We start from the raw sequence: 9,954 nt of genomic DNA, 5'->3' as shown, positions 1-9,954 counted from the left end.
AATTAGCGACTCCAAATTATCCATAGGTATGAATGTGAGTGTGAATGGTTGTTTGTCTATATGTGCCCTGTGATTGGCTGGCCACCAGTCCGGGGTGTAGCCCGCCTCTCGCCCCAAGACAGCTGGGATAGGCTCCAGCACCTAGAAAATGGAAGTACTGTGGAAGTACTAGCAAGTAATAGCAGTTTCATTGAAAAGTGTGGATTGTAGGAAATGTTTTGTTTTCTTTTTAGCGTATACGTAGCCTGAACGTGTTTAACATTTTGATGTAGGAATTATTTGAATCGGTTGAGAAATGTAGCAGTAGTGTCGGGTACAGTAATTCATTTTATAGAAAAGGGTTAATTTTGGATCACCCCCAAAATTTTATCGGCTCTTCTGCATCCCATTTCCGACAGTTATTTTGAACACAGGCAAACATTATCTCAGAAAAGTAGGCAGCCAAAGCGTGAGACAGGAGGTTCCTCATTGAGCGCTTAGTGAGATTTAAGTAAAAAATACTTTTCCAATTATCCCAATCATTTGTGAGTGTGTGTGGGGGTGGGGGGTGCATGCATTATTATGTGGAATGCTGATCATATTGCATCTTATCTGCATTGAAAGCCATTTTTGTGCACTCATGTCGTTCTTGGAAATTAGTCGGCTTTCAATCGCTAATTATCATGTTGAGTTTGATGTGTGTAGAATACTAATTGTTGGAAATTTAAGTTTGTCTGGCATTCATTCAATGGAAATCATTTAATTATATGTTTGTGTGAGAGAGACAGCGAGAACGTTGCTGCCTTCTTTCTGCTGGAGTCAGGTGAAATGTGCGCATTCCCAAGTAGTCAGAAAGCCCTCTTGAGTCATAAAAGTTCCTGCCGGCTTGAGTTTCTTTTAGGCAGCCGATCAATTTCGGCAATAGCAGTGCAGCAATTCCCGCTGTCATCACAGCGCTCTCTCTTCGATGTTGCATTGACCCCAAGGAGGTGCTCAGTGTGGCAGCTGAGTGGGAATGGAGGCCTTTCAAACCACCTGCTTTACCCCAAGGACACGCACACATTGTCTTTGTGCATATCCACATTGTGACATCACACAAAGTTTGCAAAGCTCCCACTTGCACACGTCCACAGGCAGATATAAAGATGCTGGCAAATATTTAAAACACACCCATGCGGATATTTTTATCACATGCCTGTCAGTCAACACAGCGGGACGGGAAGGCACATCTGCATGCCGTCACTATGGCCGTCCATACACTAACAAGTAATAAACGGAGTGGAACATCATCACGGGAGATGCAGGCTAATGATACGCTAAACTGTCAGGTGCATGGCTGAAAGTGCCTGCGGTGTGAGGGAACAATCACTCCTCGTGATTTTAATATTCCGTGTGGAGGAAGGATGGATGGATGGATTGCCCCGGCTTAGTGAGCATAGTGTATGTTCCTCGGTTCATCCATTATGAGGGGACATCTAGTCTTGTCTCTGGCGGCTTTGAACAATGAGAATTCACGACTAACGCGGCATTCTGTTTGTTTGCAAAAACCTTGTGAGTACACACTTTAATTGCAAATGTTAATCTGAAATCAGAGAGAACGTGTTTGCGGACTAATTTTATCCATGATGTGCTTTTCCGACAATTCCCGAAAATGATATCCAAATCCTTTCAGAAGTTAGTACACACTTTAATTGCAAATGTTAATCTGAAATCAGAGGAGAACGTGTTTGCGGACTAATTTTATCCATGATGTCCTTTTGTGACAGTTCCCGAAAATGATATCCAAATCCTTTCAGAAGTTAGTACACACTTTAATTGCAAATGTTAATCTGAAATCAGAGGAGAACGTGTTTGCGGACTAATTTTATCCATGATGTCCTTTTCCGACAATTACCGAAAATATCCAAATCCTTTCAGAAGTTAGTACACACTTTAATTGCAAATGTTAATCTGAAATCAGAGGAGAACGTGTTTGCGGACTAATTTTATTCATGATGTGCTTTTCCGACAATTCCCGAAAATGATATCCAAATCCTTTCAGAAGTTAGTACACACTTTAATTGCAAATGTTAATCTGAAATCAGAGGAGAACGTGTTTGCGGACTAATTTTATCCATGATGTGCTTTTCCGACAATTCCCGAAAATGATATCCAAATCCTTTCAGAAGTTAGTACACACTTTAATTGCAAATGTTAATCTGAAATCAGAGGAGAACGTGTTTGCGGACTAATTTTATCCATGATGTGCTTTTCCGACAATTCCCGAAAATGATATCCAAATCCTTTCAGAAGTTAGTACACACTTTAATTGCAAATGTTAATCTGAAATCAGCGGAGAACGTGTTTGCGGACTAATTTTATCAATGATGTACTTTTCCGACAATTCCCGAAAATGATATCCAAATCCTTTCAGAAGTTAGTACACACTTTAATTGCAAATGTTAATCTGAAATCAGAGGAGAACATGTTTGCGGACTAATTTTATCCATGATGTCCTTTTCCGACAATTACCGAAAATATCCAAATCCTTTCAGAAGTTAGTACACACTTTAATTGCAAATGTTAATCTGAAATTTGGAGTGGCTAATTTTGCGGACTAATTTTATCCATGATGTCCTTTTCCGACAATTCCCGAAAATGATATCCAAATCCTTTCAGAAGTTAGTACACACTTTAATTGCAAATGTTAATCTGAAATCAGAGGAGAACGTGTTTGCGGACTAATTTTATCCATGATGTGCTTTTCCGACAATTCCCGAAAATGATATCCAAATCCTTTCAGAAGTTAGTACACACTTTAATTGCAAATGTTAATCTGAAATCAGAGGAGAACGTGTTTGCGGACTAATTTTATCCATGATGTCCTTTTCCGACAATTACCGAAAATATCCAAATCCTTTCAGAAGTTAGTACACACTTTAATTGCAAATGTTTATCTGAAATCAGAGGAGAACGTGTTTGCGGACTAATTTTATTCATGATGTGCTTTTCCGACAATTCCCGAAAATATCCAAATCCTTTCAGAAGTTAGTACACACTTTAATTGCAAATGTTAATCTGAAATCAGAGGAAAACGTGTTTGCGGACTAATTTTATCCATGATGTCCTTTTCCGACAATTCCCGAAAATGATATCCAAATCCTTTCAGAAGTTAGTACACACTTTAATTGCAAATGTTAATCTGAAATCAGAGGAGAACATGTTTGCGGACTAATTTTATCCATGATGTCCTTTTCCGACAATTACCGAAAATATCCAAATCCTTTCAGAAGTTAGTACACACTTTAATTGCAAATGTTAATCTGAAATCAGAGGAGAACGTGTTTGCGGACTAATTTTATTCATGATGTGCTTTTCCGACAATTCCCGAAAATGATATCCAAATCCTTTCAGAAGTTAGTACACACTTTCATTGCAAATGTTAATCTGAAATCAGAGGAGAACGTGTTTGCGGACTAATTTTATTCATGATGTGCTTTTCCGACAATTCCCGAAAATGATATCCAAATCCTTTCAGAAGTTAGTACACACTTTAATTGCAAATGTTAATCTGAAATTTGGAGTGGCTAATTTTGCGGACTAATTTTATCCATGATGTCCTTTTCCGACAATTCCCGAAAATGATATCCAAATCCTTTCAGAAGTTAGTACACACTTTAATTGCAAATGTTAATCTGAAATCAGAGGAGAACAGGTTTGCGGACTAATTTTATCCATGATGTCCTTTTCCGACAATTCCCGAAAATGATATCCAAATCCTTTCAGAAGTTAGTACACACTTTAATTGCAAATGTTAATCTGAAATTTGGAGTGGCTAATTTTGTGGACTAATTTTATCAATGATGTACTTTTCCGACAATTCCCGAAAATGATATAAAAATCCTTTCAGAAGTTAGTACACACTTTAATTGCAAATGTTAATCTGAAATCAGAGGAGAACGTGTTTGCGGACTAATTTTATCCATGATGCCCTTTTCCGACAATTCCCGAAAATGATATCCAAATCCTTTCAGAAGTTAGTACACACTTTAATTGCAAATGTTAATCTGAAATCAGAGGAGAACATGTTTGCGGATTAATTTTACCCATGATGTACTAAAGACGGACCAATCACAAGCCCTTATGATCTGTGTCAATGTTTTGGAGATGCATGTGGTTATTATTAATATTACAGGAATATTTGATGAATGAACATTTAAATTACAGTTTCTCTTTTATCACAGTAAATTGACTCCAGAACCTTCTCTGATAAGATGATTCTTTATTTATAAATGGAATATATTCATATCTGGGCCGCACGGTGTACGAGTGGTTCGCATGCAGGCCACACAGTCAGGAGATCGGGAAGACTTGGGTTCGATTCTCTGTGTGGAGTTTGCATGTTCTCCCCTTGCGTGCGTGCGTTTCGTTTTCTCCGGGTACTGTATGAATGGATATTTGTATATTTGATATTTGGAGTTTGGAGCATTATTAGAGCCCTCTTGACTTGATCTAACACCCCTATAGTCACCTTTACAAGCATATTACCCAATTTTTATGCTTGAAAATGCCAAAAATATGTAAATTTGTTTTAATATGCAGATTTTTGACTAATAATAAACCCATTTTAATCACCAAACAGTATGATTTATGAATATATTTTTGAAAATCATGATAGGGTAAAGCCAAATTTCTTGCATTTGACTGCACAGAAGGAACCAAAGAAAACACACACACCCATGGGTTCATGTAAAAAGGGTGCCTCTGTGTGTTTGTGGCTATAATTGCATTGCTGTAACATGTTGACATTCAAAATCACTAATCTGTTTTTGTAATTAGCCAGGCAGCACAAAAATAGAGGCTGAGTGATTAAAAGAGGAAAATCCAACCAAATGGGCTTTTTCCTGACACATTCACTGATGAAGCAGAGGCTCAGCACACAAAAACAATTACCCTTTCACACACGGCGTCAACGACACAAACACCCGCCGTTGCACACACTCGGTCAAACGCACACGCGTATACTGTACATACGCTGCAGTCACAATGCTAATTAATCCACATATCTTTTCCCACACAGGATCTCTTTGGCTTTCATCCCTCCCTCAATTAGACTGAACTTCCAAGTGCTCTGTTACGTGTTGGGATTAGGAAGAATTTATGAAGGAATTCTAGTGTTGTGCTTTTGCCTTTGACTTACGGCATTAAGCGCTTGACAGCTATCTGGTTTCAGCACTCGGGCTGAAACCTTTGTGTTTAGATATGGCGTAAGTGTTTCAGCTAAACCATCCTTACGTTGCTGAGTTGAGTGAGCATGTGCAATCATGACCTTGCAATCACGCTCCTTAAACTCGTCTTCTTTTTCTACTCCGCTGAGCTGAGAGATGGGTCAAAGCCAGAGTAAACGGCTCTTCCGTCGTGATCTTTGACCCCCCGCCTCTTAGCGCCTTTGAAACCCTTGACAGCCAAGAGCTCGAGTGTGAATAATCCCGCCGAGTACTGAGGTTTTTCTCCTCCAGATCACCGGTCTCTGATCTACCAATGTATGTTATGTGCTGTTGCCAAATAATATGTAATATACATAATCCATTAACACGTAGCCTTTTCATGCATTTACATTCAGACCCCAGGGTCTCATTCGTAAAGGTCCGTATACGCACAAAAATATCCAGGTAAACATGAATATGGACCAGCTCCAACTGGCTGAGTGACATCGACACAAGCGGTTGTCGATATTAATTTAAATTTAAAAAATGTTTTTTTACATTTTTTAAAATTTTAAATTTAAAAAAAAAAATTTTTAAATTAAAATTTAAAATTTTACATTAAATTTTTTTTTTAAATTACATTTAAAGCTCGCCATTGCAACATCACAGTTATGTCTAATATCCATAAAAACTACCCAGGATGAGGTTGCTCCTGAGAGACACCAAACGAGATGCTAATAGAGCATGCAAGTCCCTAAGCAGCGTGTTCGATTCCATCCAATATTCTGAAGCCTCACTCACTGATCAAGCATCCCCCTCTAATGCGTCACGGGCGGCCACTGTAGCATGTTGTCGACATAAATTTAAATTTAAAAATGTAAAAAAAATTGTAAGATTTAAAAAAAATTTAAAAAGTAAAAATTTTAAATAAAAAAAAAATTGTAATTAAATTTAAAGCTCGCCATTGCTTAACATCACGGTTTTGTGTAAAATCCATAAAATCTACCCAGGATGAGGTTGCTCCTGAGAGACACCAAATGAGACGATAATAGAGCATGCAAGTCCCTAAGCAGCGTGTTCGATTCCCTCCAATATTCTGAAGCCTCACTCACTGATCAAGCGTCCCCCTCTAATGCGTCACGGACGGCCACTGTAGCATGTTGTCGACATAAATTTTAATTTAAAAAATGTAAAACATTTTAAAGATGTAAAAAATGTAAAAAAATTTAACATTAAAAAAAAATTTTTAATTTGTAAAAAATTTAATTTAAAGCTCGCCATTGCTTAACATCACGGTTATGTGTAACATCCATAAAAACTACCCAGGATGAGGTTGCTCCTGAGAGACACCAAATGAGATGCTAACAGAGCATGCGAGTCCCTAAGCAGTGTGTTTGATTCCCTCCAATATTCTGAAAATGTAAAAAAAATTAAAAGATTTTTAAAAAATTTTAAAAATGAAAATTTTTTACAAATTTTAAATTAAAAAAAAAAAAAAAAAAATTCTAAAGCTCGCCATTGCTTAACATCACGGTTATGTCTAACATCCATAAAAACTACCCAGGATGAGGTTGCTCCTGAGAGACACCAAACAAGATGCTAATAGAGCATGCAAGTCCCAAAGCAGCGTGTTCGATTCCCTCCAATATTCTGAAGCCTCACTCACTGATCAAGCGTCCCCCTCTAATGCGTCACGGGCGGCCACTTCGGCCTGCAAAGACTTTCCCCCTACTGACACATCCCTACTCCAACCCTCTAGTCTGTCTTGAATTATTCATCTAATAGAAGCCCAATTCTCCAAGCCGCCACAACAAACATTACAGGTATGGATTGTGTTTGTCTCTCTTGTCCCTTCAGCTCCTTGCCATGCATTTCTCATGATTTTTTACACATTATCATCTTTTATTGTCATTGATAATGTATGCATATTACAGCCCAGGAAGCACGGAGGGCTTTTTACTTTTGGTAATCAACTCCCAGCTTTACATAAACAAAGAAATGACTTGTCTGTGTGATGGAGCATTACATCGCCTGGTCTGGCTGCTGTTGATGTTGCTGCTGCTGCTTGACCCCGGCACTTAGTGGCAAAAAAAATGTGCTGCTTTTCAACCATCAAACTGAGACGGTGAAGTAATAATCCCAATTTGTGCAACATGCAGCAGCAGCAATGCCAATTTGCCATTTTACGCTATAATCCGTCCGTTAAGGTGCCATTTCAGTCTGCCTGAGATGGAACACATGTACTGCCTGCAGCGGCTGTGGCAGCGGCGTCCAACTTGTGTATTTCTACACATTCCTCGCTTAACACTAAAAGGCTACCAGGGAGTGACAATGGCTGATACAAGCTGTTGAAATAGTGGATTTGAAGGAGCCAATCATCAGTAGCGGTTGGTGACTTGATTACAACAATCTTACCAGCGGTATTACAACATTAGTTGTGTTGTACAACCAAACCTTTGTTACATTTTTATTTCTCAAAATGCCTTCGTTTTTTTTTTTGGAACAGTGCAACCTTGGTTAGCATCATTCATTTGTTCCAGAAAGTTCAACTCTAACCAAAACGGATGCTAACCAAATCAAAGATGTGATTCTTGATGTAACTGAAAACAGATTTTCTTTGGGTTCTGTGCGAAAGACGGATACCAAGTCAACAGTTCCAGTAGAGTAATGCCTCGTTTGTCCCAGTTAATTGTGATGAGATAATTTCCGTGAAGTAGAATTCCTTATTTATGAATGAAATATTTTCTGAGAGCATAGAAAGCCAATTTCCAACCTTCTAAATATGTTTTTTTAACATCATTAAAGCCTTCTAAACACCATGGGCCACTCGATCCGCAACTTGGACCTTTTATTGTGGCCAACCCAAGACACGTGTAACTTGTGAAATGGATGAATTATGAATGCCAGCAAAAACTAAAGTGTTTATGTTCGATCCCCCCATCCCTACCTACTATTCAGATAGGTTAACTCAGCTAACTCTTCAAAACTAACTCAGCAAGGAAGAAGGGAATAAGTCTCTTCCGATGACTTCCAAGATGGAATGAATGAGAGTGGGTTCCCTTCCCTTCCCGAGGCCAAGCGAAGCGTTTTCCCTTCGAGTCCTGTTGACTCTGTGGCTTCGCTTCCCACTTCCAACACAAAGCATCCCGCCTCATTTTTTTTTTTTTCCTAATGAGAGCCGCGAGCGGCCTTCAGCTGTTTTCCCAACTCGCTCTCTCTCCTTCCCTTCCCTTCCCGACGCTGCAATGGCGGATATCTCATTTCATCATATCCTCTGGCACGGCATCAATTTCAAGCTGTTATGCTGTCATTTACAGTGGAGCCTGATTCACACTTGAGACTCACACGTGAAGGATCTCAAGAGTGCCAACAAAACAATATCCATTCCTCCAAGCACATTTACGGCCCATTTCCGTCTTTTCATGTAATATAAAAGTGTAATAAAAACCAAAATAAATGCTTTTCTTTCCTTATCTCTACCCTTTTGTCTTTGTTATGTTTGATATTTCTTCCTCTCCGACATCAAACTGCGGCTGATCAGCGTCCAGAGAACACAACACCAACACACACATCATTCCACAGGAGCTTGTGGGAAGCCTTTGTTTGCAAATCAAAGTACTCCACTGCTCCCTGTAGGCTTGATGTGGAAAGTGCATGACTTTAATCGACTTTTTTTATGTGCAGGCTTCTTGGCCTGACATGTTTGACTCCGGGTATAAAAGTGGTGGCAAAGCCATCAAAGGATTGCTGCTTCCATCTACTGAAATATCCCCTGGTTGCTCCTTAACGTGTGTCATGAATGGGAATCAATCCCCACAGCGGTATATTTATGTTCTTATTTTATTTTATTTACATGTTCATGGTCTATTTGGAAAGTTATGCACAAATATTTGTATGGGAAATATATATAATGTTATGTTTAATATCTTGAAATGAGGTTCTGCTTTGGCTTCTCGTTGTGGAGTTGGAGCATGTTCTCGTGCTTGCGTGGGTTTCCTCCAGGCTCCATCATACCATCATACCCACGACACCGCATCCGTAAAAAACGGATGGATGGATCGTGAAATGATGTCGTTATTACACATGACTGAAATAATGGCCTCTGCTCTAAAATACGCCGTGCTGCAATTAGTCACCGGATGCTCCGGATGCTTGAATTCAATTAGTACTGGCTGATTATCTTTTCTGGTACCACCATGGGTCCGGTGCCATGCGGTGAAGTTCATGGCTGGCGAGGCGCCGACTCCTTAGGAGGTTTTTTTTTTTATGTTTACACAGGTTGCTCATTAAGAGGATAACAAGAACAACAAGATAATAATTCACTTTTGGTCAAAGGTTTGTTTCCACTATTCCACTGTTTCCGACTAAAACCAAAAACAGACTCTAATCCAGGGGTCTCAAACTCGCGGCCCATGGGCCAAATGCGGCCCGCGAGACGCTAGTTTGTGGTCCCCACCTTGATACCAAAGTTTAATGTTGAAATGACAGCTTAACACAATTAACATGATTTTGCCCCGCCCATACTGTTACCCTACCCCTGTTACCCCGCCCTGTTTTGCTTTGGATTAGCAATGAAGCTAAAGGCTTATGACGCTGGGTACAAATAAATGCAGGAAATGATTTGGAATAAAACGGAAAATGTTGTTAAAGTTACGACGCTGCTCCCAGATGGAACTGAGTACGATGCTAACTTGCTAATTGGGTCAAATTATTAAGTTTCATTAATGTTCATGTTAAAGTGTATGTGGTTTCTTACGTTTTTCTTATTTGCTGTTTTATTATTATTTTA

This window comes from Doryrhamphus excisus, linkage group LG2, assembly GCF_037039965.1.
Source record: "Doryrhamphus excisus strain RoL-2023G ecotype Guam linkage group LG2, RoL_Dexc_Guam_v1.1, whole genome shotgun sequence".
NCBI classification, from domain to species: domain Eukaryota; kingdom Metazoa; phylum Chordata; class Actinopteri; order Syngnathiformes; family Syngnathidae; genus Doryrhamphus; species Doryrhamphus excisus.
Note: the sequence above shows the minus strand (reverse complement) of the source record.